At 45.5% G+C, this 18,481-nt stretch overlaps 1 long non-coding RNA gene across 1 annotated transcript in view; it reads left to right on the top strand.

Moving 5' to 3' along the window:
• LOC146864192 (uncharacterized) overlaps positions 1-18,481 on the top strand; it is a 285,137-nt gene that overhangs the window by 14,703 nt on the left and 251,953 nt on the right. Inside the window, exon 2 of the long non-coding RNA XR_014970068.1 lies at positions 14,541-14,707. This is a non-coding gene — a long non-coding RNA (uncharacterized LOC146864192). The remainder of the gene's footprint in view (positions 1-14,540; positions 14,708-18,481) is intronic.

Raw genomic sequence — 18,481 nt, 5'->3', positions numbered from 1 at the left:
TGCGCTCCTTCGGTCGCAACTCAGGCCTGGTCATCAACTGGGCGAAATCCTGTGTCTATGTGCTCTCCGGGGAGGCCCCGGTCCTGCCACGGGACTGTCCGATCCAGATTGCCTCCCTGGGTTTCCGGTACCTGGGTATATATATCACTCTTGACCAGGAGGCCCGCTATGAGCGGAACTTGCTGCCCCCCCTCCAGCGTCTGAGGGAGGACGTGGTGCGCTGGCGGCGTCTGCCGCTCTCGCCGCTCGGCCGAGCGGCCTTATTTAAAATGATGTCCCTGCCGCGCTTCCTCTACGCCCTCCAGAATACCATGGACTTGGTCCCGGCACGCTACTTTCGCGAGGTGGAGGGCCTCCAGCGGCGCCTGTTCTGGGACGGGAGGCCGCGTATTGCTCTGGCTAAATTGACGCTCCCGTGGTACGATGGAGGGGTCGCCCTCCCGGACATCAAACGGTATTACTGGGCCTCCCAACTAGCTGCAATTAATCATGGCCTTTACGGGCCCGCCTTGAACCCGGCATTTGAGATGGACAGGACGCTTCTGCCCGGTGGCGATTATAATCGAGCGCTCTACTCTGGCGCGCCCGACTCCCGTTTGACGGGACCGACGCGTGTCATGGTGCGTGTCTGGCACGCGGCTAATGCAGCTATGGGGTGGAAGGACCGTTTGACCCGAGCGTCTCCGCTGTACGCATCTGAGAGGTTGGGCTCCCTGTGGACGTCGAAGGGCTTCGAGAAGTGGGACACGATCGGAATCAGCACGGTGGGAGATCTCTGGACGAGGGGGGGATTCAAAACTTTTGAGACGCTGCAGGCGGAGTTTCAGCTGCAGGGCAGTGAGTACTTTCGGTACCTACAGGTCCGCCATGCGCTGGGCTCCGTCTTCCCAGATGTTGCATCCATTCCGGAGTCTTCCCCCCTGGAGGACAGAGTGCTAGATGGCCATGTCCCGGACAGCACAATCTCCCTCATATACAAAAAATTGGTTAACGATAGATCGTGTCTGCTGACTAGTCTCCGCGAGGCTTGGGTTGCCGACGGGCTGGAGCTGGACGACGAGGATTGGATTTCCGCGGTGGCCTCTCCGAAAGAGGTGGCCATCCCGGCTCGCCTTCGTTTCGTCCAGCTCAAGATCCTTCACCGGGTCTACGTGACGGGGCCAAGGCTTTTACGTATGGGTTTTGCCGGTGATGGAATGTGTAAGCGTGGCTGTGGTGCGTTGGCGACTTTCATGCATATACTGTGGGAGTGCCCGAAGGTGGAGCGATTCTGGCGTGGTGTGCATGAGGTTCTACGAATGGTTACGCGTGTCGCGCTGCTGCCTGAAGCGAGGAGATGCTTGCTGAATGTCTGGGAACCAAATGACTACTCGGTCCCGCAGACGCGGTGGGTGACTCTGGGATACATGATAGCCAAGCGTGATATTGCTCAATTGTGGGGATCCCAGAGGCCCCCTGCGGTGTCGGCCTGGAAAGAGCATATGGATTGGTGTATGTTTCGTGAAAAGGTGGTGTATGTGGCGAGGGGTAAGCCTGGGGCGTGGATGAAATTCTGGGGCCCCTGGAACGCCTACCGCGGGGGTATTTGTGAGCCGCCGCTGCTACCGGCGGCCTCGCCGGCTCCGTCTCCCTAGATGGCGCCCCTCCCTTGGCCGTGGGCGCGCGGTCCCCCAGTCCCTGATCTACTCCCGTCCCCCTCTTCAGAATTTTGCTGCTGGTTTGGATCCCCCACTTATGGAGCACGTGTTGTCACTTTGGATCGAGGGGTGCCTTGCGGTTGTGGTTTGTTTATGTTGTTTTGCTTTAAGAAAATGGAACCGTACTGTGGGCATGGAGCTGTGAGGCCTGCACCATTGATTACTCCTGTCTTCCTCCTCTGCACCGCTGAGAAATTTTTTTGCTGTGTGTATGTAATATGCTTTTGATGCTCTAGCGGCCGGCCATGTGGTTGTAGGCCCATACCTGTAACTTCTATAAACTGCAATAAACGGTTTCAAAAAAAAAAAAAAAAAAAAAAAAAAAAGAAGGGCCAAGATCAGGGCAGCCAACACTGTCCTGATGGTTGACGCAAGATGCAAAGAGCAGACATCTCCCCTTTGCGCGTCAGCACACAAACCACACATCACTCACATATAACCTGCCCATGTGAACCAAAGATTGACTGTATTCATTTTGATGCTTTCTATCTTTCTAAAGTCCCCATGTCTGCTGCATTGTAGGCAAATGCATTGCAGGCAACAGCTATAGCAGCATCACTTCCTCCTATGGAAGGGCCTCAAACAGGACTGACGTTCCTTTCACCCAGCCAAATATGCCTCACAACTATGCACCTGGAAAGTAGCCAGCTCAGATTGTCATGCCTCAAGGGTGCTATAAATATAACTTGTCTGCCTATGCTGGGACAATGTCCTCGCCTCATAGGTAGCATGTCAGTAAATAGGCCTCAAATGTGGTCACCCCCATCATGTAATTGTCTCCTTTGCAGGTTCTGTATTGCCAGCCCTTCAGACATCTGCACTATCATGTAGTCTGGCATCTCATACCAGACAAACGACGGAGTCTGGTAAGTCAACATCCATGTCTCTTGAAGCTCAGGAAGGAGGGGTTCATCCTGATATGGACTGGTATTCGAGTTTCAGATCTTAAGAGCGTTGCTTGTGAAGGAGCGTGCCACTGTTTTTTGGCTTTGGGTGGAATTAGGAGTCGGGTGTTTGAGCCTCTTAGGTTTCTCGTCTGACCTGCCTTCTTCATTTTTTAGGCCAAGTAAGCAGGTCTTCCAGTGTGAACGGTTTTGTGAGTAATGTTGTCTCGTATGGGTGATCAAGATAATGGTAAACTGTGCACACAAGAAATACACACAATATTTGTTGCAGTGTTAGTATAGTTGTGGTGCTCAAAACGGGGGGTAGATCCATCCTACTCCCCAATGGGTGATAACTATCACTGTTACAGTTCACACTTGGCTTCTAGCACACACTTATATATAATTCATGTAGTCATTTCAATTGTGTTGACATTTCAACACAATTGAATGGATTACATGTATTATATGTAAGTGTGTGCTGAAGGCAAGGAGTGGGCTTAGTGAGTAAGACCGGCAGTTCTGCAGCTGCAGTGAGCATCAATTGAGAGCCAATTCAGATCTTTCTGAGAAGGGGTGATGTGGTCATATTTTTTGATTCCTCTGACCATTCTCGCTGCTGCACTGAGAGTGTTTCTGAGGGGTGCATGGTGGGATTTGGCAGAGCCTGTGAGGGTGGCGTTCCCGTAGTCCAATCTAGATAGCACCAGCGCTTGCGTTGCAGATTTGAGATAATTTGGCAGTAATGAGGGTTTGATTTTGTTCAGTGGTTTCAGGTTGTAAAAGGCACACGTCACACTATTCTTTATATGATCTTTCATGATCCGTTTGGGATCCAGTGAGATTCCTAGAGATTTGATGGAATCAGCTAGGGTTAGGTTGCAGTTGAGAGCGTCTATGGAGTTTATCCATTCTTGCATTTGGGGGAATTGCTCAGTCTTTGATATGAGGAGAATTTCTGTCTTATCTGGGTTGAGTTTTAGGTGGACTTCTTTGAGGGTGCCATTTAATCGGTGTATTTGTTTAGCAAGGAGTCTACCATGTATAGCTTGGTGTCATCAGCATGTAGTTGGAAGGGAATGTTTGCTTGGTTGAAGATGACGGTTAAGGGTTCCAAATAGGTATTGAACAGTGTGGCTGAGAGGACAGAGCTTTGAGGGTCACCCTGGGTAGATGCTGTTATCTCAGAAGTCTGATTGCTTATTTTTATTTGCTGAGAGCAATTTTGTAGGAAGGATGTGAACCACTGTAGGAAAACCCCTTGTGCACTAATCCTTTTTTTGGAGGGAGTCCAGAAGAAGCTTGTGGTCAACCGTTTCGAATCCCGCCAATAGGTCTTGAAATATTAGCAGGCAGCATCGGTCAGTATTCAGGGATTTGTGTAGATCCTCTACTATATTCAAAATATCTGTTTCCGTGCTGCGTCCTTTCCTGAAGCCAAATGGTGAGGGTCTAGGAGAATATTGTTTTCCATGTGTTGGTTAAGTTGTGAGAGAACACATTTCTCTAGAGTTTTGACTAGGAAGGGGAGATTTGAGACATGTCGGGAGGGGGGGGTTAGTGCATGGTTGAGGTTTTTTTTACCAGGGAGGCTGGAAGAGGGGTCTGCTAGGTGGGAGGAGGGTTTGGACGTAGCCAACAGAACAGATGTATCTCCTCCAAGAGTGAGTTGAATACCCTCCAATTTCTAGGAGTTTTTATGAGGCCCTTGGATTTGATTGCACCCATTTTTGTCCTGTGTAGTGATTGTTGGTGGGAAGACCGTGGAGGGTGAAGGGGTGTTATGTCATTTTTGGGAGGAGGGTTCCCCTTGGAAGACTGATTATGGCCGTCAAGGGACAGCTCGATTTTCGTGATTTGTTTGTTGAAGAAATTGGCGAATTAGTCACATTTTTCTTTGGATCTTTGGATATCTGAGGGGTTTTAGGGCTGGTTTGGTGGTTTGTTGTTTGATGATATTGAAGAGCTCTTTGAGACAGTGTTTGGCCTTGTCTAGAGAATTACGGAAGAAGAAGGCTTTTTCATTCATGATGTGTTTTTTATATTTCTTGTGTTTCCTCCTGAGCTGGTTAAGGTGTGCTGTGGAAGGATTAGTTCACCAGAGTCTTTCAGCTACTCTGAGATGTCTTCTTTCCAAGTTGAGGTCCTTGTTGAACTAGGATCTCGATGGTGTGTTGCTTATCTTTTTTAATTTCAGAGGGGCTACTTGGTCTAGAATGGAGGACATTGTTGACTTGTTGTGAGAGGTAAGTTCAGTGCTTGAGAGGTTCTCTGATGAGGGGCGAAGTAGTGACAGCATTCTTTCTTCAAGTTCCATTTGAGGAACATGCCTTATTGTTGTCGTCCATTGAAGGTTTTTTTTGCATACAAGTTGGGTCGGGAAGCACTTTGTTGATGTGAAAAAAATGATGTGGTGGTCTGACCAGTTGGCGGGGAGGATGTTGGCAATAGATAGTGTGTCTTCTTGAGATATGATAACGTCTAGGGTTGAGCCTTTGGTGTGAGTTTGACCTTTGCAATGCTGGTAGAGGTTCTTACTGATTAAGAGGTTGCTTAAGGATTGGATCAGGGCATTGCTTTTATCGTTCCAGTGAAAGTTAAGGTCACCTAGGATGATGTTCTTGGCAAGTGAGAGTGAGCAGTGTGTAATCAGATCTGCTATGTTTTCACCGAAGGAGAGAACGTTAATTGGTGGGTGGTAGAGTAGGTGACAGTTCATTGTAGTGTTGTCTTTCATCCTTATGGTGGTGCTGAGATATTCAGATGTGTTGTAGGTGAATTTGTCTGCTTCCCCTTTGGTGATGTTGTTCTTGTGGAAATGGCAATGCCTCCACCATGGCGATCCTTCCTGTCTTTCTTGATGATTGAAACCCCGGTGGGACTAGCATATCCATGAATGGGTATGAGGATTCATTTAGCCATGTTTCCGTGATTAATGCAATGTCAATGTCATGGTTCAGGATGGATTCTGCTAGTTGTATTGCAGATCTGCAGTTTATGAGCATGCTTTTTGTCTCTCTCTAGTTCTTCGGAACTTGAGAGGGCAGTCAAGGAGATACTGATGAGACGTGCTGCTGGCCTGGTCACTCTCATTGTTTTTTTGTTGTTTTTATAAAATTATTTTTTTTAGGATCCAAACATTGCATTAAAATAAATATATATTCCAGGTAACATTCATCATAAACTCAGCATACGAGTAATACGTATAGATATAAATACATATTTCATATTATATAACTTAGTCAATAGGCAGGATACATCAAATTACAATAAACAGTTATCAACAAGACGCAAAGAAAATATGTACTATAGATGCATTTGTCTTAAAAACAGATAGAAAAATAGCTCATAAAGTGCATAAAAGCGAAATGAGGGAGAAGAGTCCAAGTAATTTAACCAAACCCTTCAAGCTAACCTGCTTCTTCAGGCAGGAAATGTTGTCTCCAAAGATTTTCAAATTTCTTCATTCCCCCAGTTCGTATTGCATTTAACTGTTTGCTAATTCTAACTCGCCTCATTTTCTGTAGCCAGTCCTTCATTGTGGGGATCAACTGAGTTTGCCATTTTTTAAGTAAGAGGGACCAAGCTACAGCTGTTGCTATATACACTAATTTTACCCTTTTATAGGGCAGCCACAGCGCCAGATCGTAGCCAAAACTCTCAGCCAAGTGGTTGAGGTAAGATTGACCCTCCATTCCCCTGCAAGGTACTGCAATATTTCAACCCAGGATCCCTGAAGGAATGAGCAATGAGCGATTACATGCATCCAAGTGGCAGGAGATTGGCCTATACATCGAAAACAGTTGCCTGGAAGACTGGTATTAACGTGTGTTAAAAAAGCCAGGGTTCTGTAAAGGAGCCATTTAGGAAATAAAAATCATTCAACGCCAATTAGTCCCCCTTAACAAAAATTCAGTGTATTAACTTCCTTCCACTTCTTATTTGTCATTTCCAGGCCTTCATATTTGTCCCATTTATTTATAGCTTTTTGGGCAAGGTCAGGGCCTTTAATATCTGAGAGCATTCTTTTCCATTCCCCTGGCTTTTCCAGTGCCCCATCATCAATTAGAGCAAAGACCACCTCCCTGCTACTGAGGATCTGGCCTAAATCTAGATTAGACAAATTTTATTGAGTCTTCTAAATAAGCCCAGGAGCAGAAAGTGGTCCTGTCTACGCTGTCGACTGGTCGCTCTCATTGGTGTGTGGTTTCTTCCTATTCCCGTGATAACCTGGATCTTAGAGGAGGGGTTTCTTTTCTTAGGTGTCAGGGTGTAAATTTGGCTAGCTCCACCATCTCCCTCGAAGACATCATTGAGTTCGTTCTTTTTGATCTCTGAGCTTTGTTGTCAAGCGGCTTTTTGGTCTGGCTGAGTAGCTGTGTCTTAGTTTGTCTTAGGAGTTGTCTGCTGCAGCATGTATGGCGGGATCGGGGGGAGGTGATGGTTAGGATTAGGACAAAAGTTGAGGTCGGTGTGATATTGTTAGGACCCTATAATATTTTCTCTATTTGGTTTTCCATGCACATTAGTCGCTCATTTAGCTTGGACAAGGGAATTTGTTTTATTGCGGAGGGAGTGCAGGTGATGCGCTTCATATTGTATGGGGTGGGGTTGTCCAGAGTCATAGAATGAATTTCAGTGGTATTGAGATTCAAGATGTTAGGGGGAGTGTGAATAGAGATTGGTGTTAGTGACAGAACTAGAGGGTGAGAAAAGTATGCCTCTTTGACACGGTGTTGTCCGCTTCTTGGTGCATGCGGAGGGTGGGTGGTAGGAGTTAGGGGCATGAACAACTCGGTTGGCATCTCAAGAGGTCCAGGGGTGCCTGGGAGGGAGGGGAAGGGTGTTCAGTTTGTATGTGGGATGGTGGCTGAAGGAGGTGTTAGGTTGGGGATTGTAATTAGTGTTAGTATTCTGGACTGAGCTTGTGTTCTGAGCTGGGCTTGTAAGTGTGTTGGTAGGTGTGTAGACTTTATTTTGTGAGCAGGGGATAGTGGTGTGGGCCAGTGGACTACCAGGGATATTGGGTGTGGTACCAGTTGGGATGAGGGAGAGAAGGGATGTGATGGAGGGAGTAGCGTTTGAGGTGTGATTCGTGAGTGCTTCACCAAGGGCAGGGTGAGAGGTGAGGGAGGAGGTAGAGTTTGTGGAGTGGCTTGAGTGTGATTTATTTTGTGTAGTGTCCTAAGTTAGAGAGTGGCTGGGGTGGTAGGAGGTATGTGACAGTGATATGGCATTCTTTAGTGTAGGGAATGGGGATTCAAAAGGCCGTAGGTTAGCATCCTTGGCTTGTATAATGGTTGTTCTGTTTCTGAATATGGTTTTGGTAGCATTACCTTTGAACGTGGTTGAGTCAGAGATTGTTAGTCTGCAGCCATATGGGATGTTTGTGTTTTTTGTTATACAAAGGTATTTAGTTAGTGGTTGTGTTCCATTTTGAAGGACAGGTGGTGTAAAAGATAAGATCCGTCCTTTTGAGGTCTTTTGATGCGTGGTAATAGATATTGGCGATGAGCAGTTCAGGGTATCATTTAATCAGTGTGTGTTTAAAATTTGTAGCCGCTGTGGTGGATATGTTGGGGGGGAGGGTGATGAAGAAGGCGATTGTACTGTGAGTTTTCATGAAAGAGGGTAGTGCAGAGTGCTGTGGGAGCCTACATTCTAAAGCCTGGGTACTCCATGCAACATGTGGAGGGAAGTAACAATTGTTGCAGCCATGTCCGGAGGCTTACCAGGGGGTGTGCTGTCAGAAATATCCTGTCCTTTTTCTTGGCTTATGTCCAGGTAGCATCAGGCAGGATAAAAGTAGGCTGTATGTCCTTAACAGGGATGACCGACCCCATTGCAATGAAAGTAGTCCTCATATTATAGTTGCTGATCGTAGTTCTGCTGTCAAAGAGGGTGATCCTGTCCTCTCTCTTAAGAGTCTGTCTTGGTCGTATCAGGCAGGATTGAAAGTAGACTGTATGCACTTAGCAGATATGCCTCCTTCTGTGTTTATTATCAAAGTATTGTTGTCAGAAAGGGTGTTCCTGACCTTTTTTTATGGAGTATGTCTAGGCAACATCAGGTAGTATAGAGAGTAGGTTGAATGACTTTAACAAAGATGGCTACCACCATCCCACTGCATACAGTCCTCTTTCAATGTTTATGCATATAGTCACTGGTGTCTTATCAAAGGTGGCTACCACCATCCAAGTCTATGCAGTCTTCTTTTTATGTATATGGTCATGTTTGCTGGTGATCCCAGTACACTGAATACATACTGGACTTAAGCCCCCTCCCTGGTATGGTGCTGGAGATGGAGAAACAAGACGAAGAGGCAGTGTCCGTGATGGAGCATGGACCATGGACCATGGCTTTATTGGTTTCTCTGCCTCAGGGTAGCTCTAACTGAGCTCAACAGCTATACGCTTCGCCAAACAGATCCCTGGGGTAAATATCCATCACCTGCTAACCGCGCATCGCTACACTCATTCTTTATATAACAGGAATCGGCACAAGTTAAAACCCCCCCCCCCAGGGCAGCCGAGAGCCTCAGCTGCTACTGTGGGGTAGATTGAGATCCATGATCTAAGTGGAGCCAGGCCAGAGGCTGAGGTAACGGGCACCCCATGCTCTTAGGGAGAGGGGATGAAGGGATATTGCTGTCCTTATGGCGTCCATTTTTCCTGCATGATTCGGACAGGGTAGAAGGTATGGGGGCCAGCAGCTGATTGACGCAATTCGCGAGTTGGCCCAAGGCGGGGGGGGGGGGGGGGGGGTAAGCAACCGTGCATGAAGAACCACATTAAAGTCACCTCCTCAGGCACCACAGCCTCCCGACCTCCTGGTCCAGGGAGCATTGAGGAGCCTCAGCAGCGGCCATTGTTTGCTCAGGGTTTGATTTTGTGGCTGTATGGCTCAGTTCCAAAATTGCTCTTCTTCTTCAGCCATTTTGTCTCACAAACAGGTATAACACGTCTAATGTCTATGCAAATGTACATCGTAGAATTTTTCTACTAAATTAGTATGTTGCTTCTGTCGTAAACTTACTCCACCCATGTCTGTTATGTTATGTTATGTTGGCGACATTTCTAAAGTGCAGCGGTTACCCAAGGGTGTCCTGGCGCTAGTTACTGTCCTCTGAAAATGAGCATTTTAGACAGGTTTACATGTCAAAAAGCCAGGTTTTGGTTTTAATCCCTTCCAGAAAGCCAGGAGATTGGTGGCATTCCTCAGATGAAAAGGAAGGTCATTCCAGGCCTTTGCAGTGCAGGCAACAAAACATCTTCCTCCCCACATTGCTTTTTTAGTGGGTGGTACTATCACCAATTTTGCTCCAAGAGAGCGAAGGGTCCTTTTGGGTGAATACCATTGGAACTGTCGCTTCAGATGGTCCGGTCCTGTACCTTGTAGGGCCTTGTACACGGTGCAGAGGGATTTAAGGCGCACCCGATTCCTAACGGGTAGCCAGTGAAGGTTTTTTAATTTCCCTGGTAATTGATGCAAATTTGGTAGTGCCAGTAAGCAATCTGGCGGCCGCATTTTGCAATAGTTAAACTTTGTGCAGAAAACGATCTTGAATATTCAGATAAAGACTGTTGCAGTAGTCCAACCTTGACAGAATAAGTGCTGTAACCACTGTTCGCCGACTATCCACCGGCAAAAAGGGCAGTATTTTCTTAATCTTTCTGAGAACGTACGAAGTGGCAGATGCCACTGCATTAACCTGGTCACCAAAGTTAACCTTATCATCCACTATAACTCCCAAGTTTTTTATTTTCCTGATGGGTATAGGAAGAGTGCCCATAGTATCAGGCCACCAATTTGGGGTCCAGAAGTTGGCATCAATTCCAAACAGGATGACTTCCGTTTCCCCTGAATTGAGCTTTAGGCAGTTTTGTGACATCCACCTCCCAACCGCTTCCATGCAATCATGGAACCGTTTGCCTATTCCGCTTTCCTGGCCAGGCAGTAAAGTCACCACAATTTGTGTGTCATCTGCATACTAGGTAAGACAAAAGCCGAAGGAGCTTATCAGGGGGCCCAAGGATGATACATACACATTGAAAAGTGTGGGGCACAAAGACGACCCCTGCGGAACTCCACAAGGCAGGGAAATAGGTTTGGGAACAAATTCACCCAGTGACACAATTTTTGATCTGTCAGTTAGGAAGGATTTCAAAAGCTTCCACGCTTTATCCTGGACCCCGCATGCCATCAATCGATCCATCAGCAGATCATGATGGACCGTATCAAAGGCCCGAGTCAGACCCAACATGATTAGAGGAGCCTTGCCTCCCCGATCCAAAGCTACCCTAATCGCTTCGGTGGATTTTATGAGAGCCGTCTCTGTGCTGTGTCCTTCTCTGAAACCATATTGAGTGGGGTCCAGAGCTTGAGTTTCGCGTAGAAAGGCACTGAGTTGTGCATTCATTCTTTTCTCAACCAGTTTTGCGTGAGATTGGTCGAAAATTGTTGGGATCCTTGGGGGTCTAAACTGGGTTTCTTTAGTAGTGGCAGTATCAAGGTTATTTTATTTCCAAAGTTTAGGAAAGTGCCCTACTTTAAACAATGCATTGAAAAGGGAGGTGAGTGAAAGGGCAACAGGTCCCGGGGCAAGTTTAACCACCAAGACTGGACAAGGATCGTAGGGGGAACCTGGTTTTGCTGACATGAGGAGCCTTTGAGTATCAATTGTAGATAGCGGTGTGAACTTGTCCAAGGTACAGAGGGAGCCAGGTACTGGCGTGTGTCCCTCCATTAAGACAACCGTCCCTGCAGCAATTGGACAGTTAAATGCCGAGAAGATGACCTCTACTTTTTTCAGAAAGGACCCAGCGATATCCTCGCATAGTTCCTGGCTTGTCTGAATTTTTGCTGGGCACGGAAGCGCCAGGCTAGATACCGTTTTGAACAGCTCGTTAGCAGAATTTTTGGCTAAATTAATTTGATTAGCAAAGAACTTTTGCTTTGCCTTAAATAAGAGCTGTTTATAAGTCATGAGGCTCTGTTTGTATATCTTTTTATCCATTTCCTAATATTCTTTCATCCAGTTCCGCTCACAACATTTGCAAGTAAGTTTTTGATCCCTAAGTTCCTCCGTGTACCATGGAACAGAGGGCTGTGATCTTTTAGGAAACAGAGGGGCATATTATCAAGCCAGGCGATGAAATTATCGCCGCTTTAAACTGCCGCTAAAACGGCGATAATGGGCTTGATAATATGCTCTATGGAATTCTAATTGAAGCCCATGTTAAATGTGAAGGACGTCTAACATGGGCTTCAATTGGACTTCCATAGAGCATATTATCAAGCCCATTATCGCCGTTTTAGCAGCAGTTTTCTGCCGCTAAAGCGGCGATAATTTTATCGCCTGCCTTGATAATATGCCCCAGAGTTTTTACTGGGGCTAGCTTTTTACAGGCTGACTCCACCCAGTCGGTATATCGGGTGGTCGCCTCCTCCACTCCTGAGGGCATTCGGCCAGCTGTTGTGATAAGCATTTCTTTAAAGTCTGTGCCCTCAATTTTGTTCCACGCTCTAATTTCAACCTGCCTCTTAGGGTGACCTCCGACAGCACGAGGGTCCAGGAGGGCCAGCTCAAATAGTACAGCTACATGGTCTGTCCAGGCTACGGGCAACAAACCAGTGAACGAGAAATGTGGGTGGTTAGAAAAATACCATCCAGGGTGTGCCCTGCCACATGGGTGGGCCCAGTTACGTGCTGCCTAAGATCGGCACAATTCATCATATCTATAAGGGTCACTGTATCTGGTTCCGTAAGTGCTTCCAGATAGTAGTTGATGTCTCCCATAATAGTAAAGAAGTCAGTGCAGAGCCCCTCTTCCAACAAATTTCCAATAGACGTTATAAAGGTACTCCTAGGTCCCGGTGGTCTATATAATAGGATTCCCTTAAGGGTGTGAATATGGGATAGGCTGAGGCTAAAAGACAATGTCTCACAGACTGAATTCGAGGCTATGTGAACGACCGCTTTAATCGAATTGTGGTAAATTACTGCTAATCCCCCCCTTTCCTATTAGGCCTGTTTAGGGTGTGGCAAAGGAACCCAGGAGGAGTTGCTTTGAGTAAATCTCGGCCTGAGGCTTCGCCAGTCCATGCTTCAGCAATAAATGCCAGCTTTGTATCCAAACCTCTATTCGTGTCGCATACTTATTAGTACTGTGCTTCACTAGGGATCTGGCATTTAGCAGTATGCAGTTCAACACAGGTTTTTCATGCTCAACTTTTAATGTCATTTTGTTTTTGGTGGGCTCAATGGTCTGGTATAAGAGTTTAGGCAAAGTAATGTTGCAGTTGGGACAGGTAACTAAGAGAGATAAAGGCCTTATATTGAGGTTGAGACACAAGCATCCATTAGCCTTACCCGTAGTGTTCAACCCCAGCAGAAGTGTTCTGGGGTATTTTATAATGGTAGGCTTACCTGGTCTCAAATGGGCAGGAGTGCTGGCGCTGAGTGTGGGCCGAACGCGGACAGGCGCAGAAGGGGTTTGCCTTTGTTGCGCCTTCGGCACGCCAGCATCGCACCTGCTGCGCGTACGCGCCAGCCTATCTAGATATAGTGTCAGGGGAAAAAGATCTAGCCGGCTGACAGCAATCCCCCCAAAATGGTGGCCCGCTATGACAAATGCACTCCCCCGGTGTTTGCTCGTTTTGAAATGAGATCGGCAACACAAATTCATGGCAACAACAACAAGGTATTTAAAAGTATTATAAAGAGTTAAAAGCGTAAGGTGCAATAGTTCGGGTCAATTGTGCAAAATAGCAAAGTGCAGAGTTGTCTCCCGGCTCATTCCTCAGGAGGTTGTAACAGTGTATCTATTGTAGGCAGTGATAGAGTGGTATGTCTTTTGTACCCATCCTTCACACAACATGAATGTGTACCTCACACTGACTGCGCTCACCCAGTAGTTGTCACAGAGGGCACAGTCACAGTCTAATACTGATGTTTCCACATTCTGCTTTTGTTGTGCTACTGCAGAACTTTGCACCTGCAGTTTATCCAGATGCAATTATATAATGCAGGGGACATCCTGTAAATAAAAAATCTGCCCTCTGCCATCGATCAGTGACATAAATCTGTGGCCCTAGTCTATATACTACTACATCAATTTGCATCTCATTGGCCCCTTTCCCGTCTCAAACAAAAGTCTGTTTATCAATTTGTCCCTGTGAAAGGAATATGCTTTAATACAAATTATAATCACTATCCCGAAGAAGGAGACGCTATTGTACAAGTTTCATCGAAATGCCGTGTCGACACTTGCCCATTGGTTTAAACATTTTTTAACATCAACATTTTATGGAACTGTATCATGTATTATGAAATCGTTTTTTGATATTTGATGTAAATGTGGAGTTGATTGTAATTTGTATTTTTTTCAAATGTTTATGGAGTTTTAAATTAAGCCTGATGGTTTTTAATAAAGAGAACACAAAAAAGAATATAAAGAATAAAAGGTTTCTTTCAAGAAAACAGTTATATACATATAGAGATCTGTCTTTTTGGCAAAAATGATTGTGTTGTTTCAGTATTATTACAACAAAGTGGGCCCATTTATATGTCCAAAGCTTTTTTCAATCTTTTTAAAACTTAAATCAGAATATGGTTGTTAAACCTTTCTTATTAAAAGCTTCAATTCTATAGATGGATTAATCAATACTTGAGGTTTCGATGAGAAAAGGGAATTCTTGTTGTTTCCGGTACGTTAGCTGATGTCACCAGGTCTTTACAGACAAAAAACGTCTGTGGAAATACAGGAAAGTCAGGCCTATCTCATGTGTGGGGCCCATAAAAAGTAAAATATACCAATGCATGCCAACATTATGTTCTATCCGTGCATATTGAATTATCATCTGTGCCTTTAAATTACAATACATGTCTTGCCGTTTGAGATAGTATGGCTTTCTAAACTTTTAAATGTCAAAATGACAATTCTTTCTTACATTGCAGACCCTGAGGACAATCAGCCTGACAATGATGTTATTCCATATGCATGCAATCTCAGGAGAAAACCCTGTAATCCTGCAAGCTGCATCTGATTGGCCTCCAATACTACAACAGAAGAGGAGATTGTTTGCCCCATGCAGGATGACACACCAGAGACGACCTCACTACTGGTCAGCATTTTCTCTCTTTGGCCATTGTTTCAGATTGCAAGGCCACAGGCACAAGTGAAAAGTCCTCAAATGCTAGTTTCAGTTATCAAGATTCACTTCCACCCACCTTGCAGGTACCCCAGTTGCCTTCCCTGTTTTATCTTTGCACTCTGGTCCGATGCCAGCCTTCTCTTCATCTTCTTAAAAACCCAGGTAAGTTAATCTCACCCAATGACCACCCAGGAGTCAACCCTCAAGAAAGAGGACAACAAGTTGGCTGTGCCCAATGACTGCACTTGCTGGTGGGGTGGGAGAGTTGTCATGGGTAAGAGATGTCATCTGGGAGGATGAGTTATCTGAGCAACTGTTCTTTGTGGGGCAAGGTCTTTCCCCCAACCTGGGGAACATTTACACCCACCAGCAAGACCTTTCAGTGTTGGAGAGACAGACCTGGGTCTTAGAGAACATACACAACGCTTACAGGACTTCATTAAGTGGTGCCAGAAATATCTCCAAGTGTCAAAGAGGAGGATGCAAGGTGTCATGGCGAAGTCATACAGCTCAAATAGGCCCTTGTTCACAGGGACTCATCTCAAACAGCAGGGCTAAGTCAGGCACCTCTGAGTAATGATGGTCAACAACCACCTCCAGACCCCCCCCCCCCACCACCTCTCTTGCTTCCAGTGCACAAACAGATGCCTAACCTAATTTGGGCCCCACTCCGGTGGGTGTTTATAGCAACAAGCAACCCCAATAAACAGTACTATCACCATTCACTCCCTGATCTCCACACGTCATCCCATATATGTGTGCCAACCCATCTCATCACTGTAAATATTTGTTGATACGTTCTATGCAATCATTTGAAAACTGAACGCCTTTTACATTTTTTTGCTGTGTCTTACCTCGTGTACCTGCATCTAAATATGGGAGCATATCACAAGTGTAATATAATATGTGGACCAATCTTGGTTATTTGCTAAGTTCACGCAGGTCATCACACACACACCTCCATCAATAGGAATACCCACACAGAGCACACACAATGAAAATAGATTCATGTTAGATTTATAAAATACATTTTTATGTGAGAAATTAAGAAATAATGTGAAATCTACAGGTGTGGGGGCTGCTAATAGCTCATTTGGTTACTTACTGCCCTTTTATGCCTACTGCCATATAGGGCAGCAACATAGGATTTCCACTTCTGTCTGTCTTGGGCACGTTTCTGTACAGTGACTTAGCTGTGGTTCAGGGTCTTCCTTCCTGTTTCCACAGCTCGCTTCTAGGTGTTCCTGGCCCCGCCTCTCTTCTGTTTGCCTTCTGAGGTCCAGTGGAGAGCGGTTCTTGTGATGGAGTCTTGTTCTCTTCTAATAGTCCATCTCTATCTTTTTCTTCTAATGGTGGTGTCCATGCTTTCTTCCTTGCATCTGGTGAGCAGTTCCTGGTTGGAGGTGGTTTGTGGGCAGAAAATGCACAGGATTGTTCACAGGTTACTGGTGTGGATGCCTGACAATTTGGTGATGTTGCTTTTCATCATCCTCCAGCATCCTGATCCACATGAGTATAGACAGAATGCCGCTCTGATAAAGTCTCAGCTTTGTGTTAGTGCTGTACTGAGATGACCTTCCCACATTGTTCAGCATTCAGAAGGCATTTCTGGCCCTGTTTAGTCTGCTCTTGATGTCACTACTTGCCACTCCGTCCTGTCTGATAGTACTGCCTTGGTAGGTGAGCTCTTCAGTCATGGCTAGGGTCTCTCCATCCACCTAGATTGGTGAAGGGTTTGGGGTGATGAATGGCATGACTTGTGATTTCTTCGTGCTGCTCTTCAGGTCCACTTGCTGTGCATAGATGTTGAGGTGAGATGTCCTGCATATGCTGGTGTGTGTGAGAGATCTATGTCATCCACATAGTCAAGGTTCTCTAGTGCAGACAATAAGGCCCATCTGATGCCTGTGGCTATGTCTTCAGTTGTGTGTTGAATCACCCAGTTGATGAATAGGTTGAGAAGCAAAGCTGATATCACGTGTCGCGGCCTCGCACCAGTTTTGACTTCGAGATTATACTCACTATTTCCCACCTTGCAGGTAAAGTCTCATAGAAGCTCTTGATGAGAACTATCTGCTGTGGTATGGCACAAATTCTCAGTATATGCCAGAGGCTCTCACTGTGGATTCTGTCAAAGGCTTTATCAAAGTCAATAAAGTCGATGCTCCGTGTACTGCTCTATGATGGTGCGTGAAATAAGGATCTGAACAACACACCCTCTGCCCTTGCCAAACCCAGTCTGTTCTTTTCTTAACTGCTCGCCCACTACATCAGAAATGTGATGAACAATGGTTTTCGCTAGGGTTTACTCGGGATTGACAGAAAGGTGATTCCACGCAAGTTGTTACAGTTGGTTAATGCTCCCTTCTTTTGAATCTTGACAATGGTGCCCTGGTTTCAGTCATGTAGTACTTTCTATCCCTTTCAAATTGATATAAACAGTGGCTGGAGAATCTTGGTGAATTTTTCAGGTCTTCCTTGAACATTGCTACAATTTGATTGTCTTGGTCAGAAGCTTTTCAGTTCTTGAGAGATCAGATGGCAGTGACAATTTCTTCTTTCTGTGGTGGTTCGGTATCGACATCCATGTCCTTGGCAAACTTAACCATGTACGCCTGCTCGTCTGCTCTTGGCATTTTTTTGACTAACCTGTGTGCTTCTATGTACTGTTGCTTGTACCTGTTCTTCAGCTTCTCAGAATTTGCCTCCATTAGTTTCCTTTTTGCTGCCTTCCTGTATTCAATAGCTGTACATATGTCTCGTCTTATGCATTCTTTCCTGTTCCTTGTCTTTGTTCCCAGACATGTTTCACTGCTTTTCACATATTTAAAAGAAACCTGTTCCCATTTTTTGTTGACTGCGTCTGCAGGTGAATTAGACTGATCTTCTGTGTCTACCAGGATCTGGAACCTCTTTTTGATTTGTAAGATGAATGCCTTCTCGGGCCGGGGGTCCTATAATTTTGCCAGATCGTAGTGCTGTCTTCCTGATATTTTGTGTTTTTGTTTTTCTGAGCTTAATTTTCACAAGAGTGATTACCAATTATGATCGCTGCTGACGTTCGCTTCTCTTCTCGCTCTGACATCTTGTAGTGAGTGTCTCCAGATGGCGCTTATCATCAGGTGGTCAATCTGGTTTCTGTCTCTGCCTTTGTGTGAGCAACAAGTTAGTTTGTGAATATCTTAGGGGGGGGAAGAAAGTCCATCCTATGACCAGATAATTTGTGGTGCAAAATTCCAACAGTCTTTCTCCATTATTGTTCTTTGGTCCACAACCTTCCTTTGCCATGGCTCTGTCATGGTTAGTGTTACCATTTCCCACTTTAGCATTCAAGTCTTCCATTCCTGAGACTGATTCACAAAGGTAAACTCACACTTTTATGCAGGTATTTTTTTTTTTGTATTCACAAACTACAAGTTTAATTTTACTCATAGTAATATTATGACTGCGGAGATTCTGCAGTTGAAGTGAGGAACTCCACACATAAAATTATAGGACATGCATATCGTTTTATGTGCAGAGTCTTCGCTACAAGTGCGGCTTCTCTGCAGTCAAAACATTACTATTAGTAAAATGAACCTCGTAGTTTGTGAATACCACAAAAGTATTAAACTTAAACAAAAGTGTAAGTGTACCCCTGTGAAGCAGGTCCATAATCTTCAGTTCGTGGTTCAACAAGGCTTCAAGCTTAGCTTGCATCTGTTGGTAGAATATGTCCATGAATGTTTCCTCTGTGTCATTTGT

The sequence above is a fragment of the Triturus cristatus genome, chromosome 2_1 (assembly GCF_964204655.1).
Source record: "Triturus cristatus chromosome 2_1, aTriCri1.1, whole genome shotgun sequence".
NCBI lineage: Eukaryota > Metazoa > Chordata > Amphibia > Caudata > Salamandridae > Triturus > Triturus cristatus.
The sequence above is the reverse complement of the archived record's forward strand: the minus strand, read 5'-3'. Positions and strand labels throughout refer to the sequence as shown.